The sequence below is a fragment of the Trichosurus vulpecula genome, chromosome 2 (assembly GCF_011100635.1).
Source record: "Trichosurus vulpecula isolate mTriVul1 chromosome 2, mTriVul1.pri, whole genome shotgun sequence".
Taxonomy (NCBI): Eukaryota; Metazoa; Chordata; class Mammalia; order Diprotodontia; family Phalangeridae; genus Trichosurus; species Trichosurus vulpecula.
The window spans coordinates 85,181,908-85,186,244 of NC_050574.1; the positions used below are offsets into that span (position 1 = coordinate 85,181,908).

The 4,337-nt window shown below is 43.0% G+C and overlaps 1 pseudogene; it reads right to left on the reverse strand.

The window, feature by feature from the left end:
* Positions 1-2,963: 2,963 nt before the first annotated feature.
* Positions 2,964-3,920, reverse strand: LOC118836567 (annotated as a pseudogene).
* Positions 3,921-4,337: the final 417 nt, after the last annotated feature.

Consider the following 4,337-nt stretch of genomic DNA (forward strand, 5'->3'; position numbering starts at 1 on the left):
CCCTGGAGGAATAATTTTATTGCTATCTCCCTGAGGGGTGAGACCCTGCTGTTGGGTTGCTATGGAAACAGAATCTCTTTGCTGGTAGGCCCCACAGGTGAGGTCCTTCTGTTGGACGGTCCTGGGGTGGGGTTTCACCTGTGTTCAGAAATGGGATCAAGGCCTCACTGCTGGCTTGTTCTGGGGATGGGGTCACTGGGCTGGGACCTTGCTGTGCTGCACAGACTGCTCACTTGCCTCCTGGTCTGTTGGATTTCATGAGGGCTGAGCCTGGCTGATGGATGGCCCCTGGCTTAGAGTACTGCTGCAGGAACCCTGCTGTGAGGCTGGCTGCTATGGCTGCTCTTGAAACTTGCTTCCTTCCCATTCCAGTGAGGGAGACCTTTCCTGTTGTGCTGGTAAACTGCTTCTCTACTCCTAGATCAATTCTGAGGAAGTTTTCCAATTGTTTGTAGGGGAATTTGGGAGGGCTTCAAATGGTTCCTTCCTCATGTTATCATCTTGGCACTGGAAGTTGTCACAGTTTTTATTGATATCTCATGCAAGCATCTTTTATTTTTTAGTCAGTGTTGTCCTCAGGTGATGCCTATTGAGTTATTGGAAAGAAATTGTCTTTAGTAACATATGACCCCCATACTGATAAGTTTAGTTCTTTTTAATATTCTTCTTTTTTCATCTCTGGGTCAAAGCATCAGCTTACCCAACTGCTTTGGAACTACCTCTACCAGAAATGTTCTCCAGATTATAATATGATTCTTCAAAACTTGATTGGAAATTAGCTAACGTTTCATTGGAACTTGGTGCAAATGAGTGACATATTGGCTCTGGGCCAAGGCCTGAGGAACTTCCATACAATATAAAACATATGGGCTTTCTAACAACGATTGACAACACTGATAAGATATTAACATTTGTTTCTAGTTTTTGGACTGGGTAGTTCAAAAAAACCTGAAAAATGTAGAAGTTAGACAGGCCTAGAATGTTCTTGCCCTGCCAAAGAATATTCCAAACCATGTGATGTGTTAGTCTCAATGTCCCAATTAAGTCACAGAATTTGGAATCTTCCAAACAGTTACAACTTTCTTACAGGTTATAAAGGTGAGGAAGAAGGCCCTTTGAGATCAGATAACAAGGTATTTAAAGGACTTTTGTGACAATGGGGCATCTAGACATCTGTCAGGCTCTCCTTGATCCTCTCATTCAATTTTTCTCTCATTCAAAAGCCAATTCCTTCAGGAAACCTTCCCTGATTATGCACTCAAGAAATTATAGACACAATATTTCTTTCACTCATACACTTATTCATTATTACCACCTGACTGATGATTCCCACTATTCCATGTTTATTCAACATTTAAATACAATATTTTGTATTTGTTTGTGTGGTTTAAAACCATATGGACAGTGTGGTAGGTAGAATGCTGACTTGGGAGTCAGGAAGACTTTGCTACGATTCCTATATCTGACACAACCTGTGTGAGTGACTGTGGACAAGACATCTAATCTCTCATTGTCCCTAAGTAACTCTTAAATCAGTTAAGTTGTGGAGTAGGTACAAATCTGTTGTTGACAGAAAAAAATTCCTCACTGGAGATTACATATGCCAATGAAATCAAAGGGCTGATTTAAAAAAATATGTATTTATAATTGGTCATAGTCTTTTTTAAGGAAATCTCATCTTAACCACGAGAGCAAAGGTCATTTCTCTTCTATTACATTAGAGACTCCCTAAAGTAGAGGCTGTGTCTCTACCACCAGAATAGAGAGCTCTGCCTTTTTCTCCCCTCTCCTTTTCCTCTCCTCTACCCTCTCCTCGTCCTCTCCTCTCCCATCCCTAACCTTCCCTGTATCCTTTTTTCCTTCCTCCCATCCCCAGCCTAGATGATGCAGTGTTACAGATGGCCAAGTTGGCCATGGAGCCTGCTGTGGTAGACATCATGGGGGCTGTGCCAAGACATGTTCCCCAAAATGGCCACAGATCTGACAGGTGAGCTGACAGCCACCAGTGAAGACTATAAACTTCTGGGAAATATGAACTATTTGGCTAGCTTGAAGTATCTAGAAATGAAAGATGTTGCAGTAAACATAAGTAGAAACTTAAAGCACTTAAACCAGAAATATGTAACACTTCAGTCTTATCTGGATCAGATCACTTTAACAGAGAAAAAAAGTGGCAGATCTCGAGCAGGCAGCCTACAAGTTGGATGCGTATTAAAAGAAAGTAAGAGCAAAGTGCAAGAAGTTAGAGGCATGGAAAGAACTCTTAGCATAAAGACTTTGACTACAATAATATTTCAAAAAAGCTGAAATGTGTGGGATGGAATTTATCCAACTTCTACCTTCAATTCTGTAAAAGCAAGCAGTGCTGCTGACCCAAAGAGAATCCAGTCCCTAACTTTGGTTGTATGTATAACTTAGGCCATCCTTTGATGTTTTCCCAAAACTGTACCCCTGGACCTTCATCTTATTCTGTGCTTTATTGTGTGTCCTAGACCAAGGCTCAGAAATCAGGATTAACCCAGTCCAGAGCAAGCATAGATGAGAGACTCTGTCTCCCTGTCTCCTCCCTCCTCCCCTTCTTCTAGGTCTCCACCTTTGACTCCTTGTTCTGAATGCACCCTCCCATCCCTCCATAACCTGTTCTTGAATTTAAGCAATAAATGCTGATTTATGAAAAAAAGACTAGAGAGTTAGATCTCTCAAATAAGTTCAGGAATTCTTCAAGAAAGAATGTGATGAAATTTATGTTAAACCAAGGAATTATGTCTCCTAAATCAGATGAATTTCTGCAGAAAATGGGCCATGTCACTTCCACAAATAGGATGCTTCCAGAATACAGGGATTATTATATCTTTTCTATCAGATATGGGAATGGTGGTGATCATCCCTACCTTGCAAAAGGAAACATTGCCTTCTGCATTGTGTAGCACCATTGTCCCTTCCCAACCTCAGCCTCCTGGGGCTCAGTGTTCTTGCCCAGCCCTCATTCTGGGACCATTAGACTGGAAGAAGTGGAAGATCTTCTGACGTATCTGCTTGGTCTTGATAGTATAGACAATGGGGTTGAGCACAGGTGGCATGAGAAAATGCAGGTAGGAGAGGATTACCTGGATACAGGGTGAAGCCTGCTTCCCAAAACGGTGGATCATGGACAGACCAATCATGGGTGTATAAAAGAGCAGCACTGCACAGATATGCGAGACACATGTATTAAGGGCCTTAACCCTCTCATCCTGGGAAGCAATGGTGAGGACAGTATGGAGGATCACCACATAAGAAGTCACTATAAGCATAGAGTCCATGCCAAGAGTGGAGAGTACCACAAATAGCCCATAAGCACTGTTGACACGAGTATCCGCACAAGCAAGCTTCATGACATCAGGATGCAGGCAATAAGAATGGGAGAGTTGACCAGTATGGCAGTAGGGAAGCTTTTTCAGCATGATGGGGGCAGGGAGATGTAATCCAACACTACGGACCACAATTGCAAAGCCCAGGCCAGCAACTCGGGAGCTGGGCAGGATGGTTGTATAGCGTAATGGATTACAAATGGCCACAAAGCGGTCAAAGCCATGGAAAGAAGCACAGAGGATTCCATGACAGAAAAAGTGTGGATGAAAAAGAGTTGGGCTAGGCATGCATTCACCTCCACCTCCCGCTGGTCCAACAGGTAGATGGTTAGCATCGTGGGAAGTGTGGAAAAAGAAAGCCCCAAGTCAGTCATGGCCAACATGGACAGGAAGCAGTACATTGGCTGGTGAAGAACTGTTTCTGACTTTACCACCCATAGAATCAAGCTATTTCCAGCCATAGCCACTATACATGGCACACAATGGGATAGAGAGCCAGATATACATTTTCTCTAGACCTGGGAGGCCCATGAGGAGGAATGTAGTAGTGCTGTAATTTAAGGCCTGCATGGTAGCCTAGAGGGTGGAGCGGTTTCCCTCAGGAAAGTGGGAGTTTATTGAGTCATCAATGGTTCTGGAATCAAAGGAGGCAACTAGTTAGGAAATTGTTGTCTTAATTTTTGTTTTTCAAACCATAAGATTACTAATGTCCTACTGACCCCAATAGGCTAACATTTCTGACCAAGTGGTCTCCATATTTCAGGGAACAGGAGGCTCTACCATTAAGGCAAGACTCAAGAAAGGGTCCAAGAGGCTTAGTTCAGAACCACTAAAAGTCCTGTAAGGAGACCTTTGCCCCTGGACTCAAGACAAAGGAAGCCTAGAAGAGGCAATAGACAAAGACCTTTAAACAGCACATGTCGTGGAACCATAGGATGCTAAACCTGGGGATTCCTAGGAATCACTTAGTTTTACTTTCTCAATTTA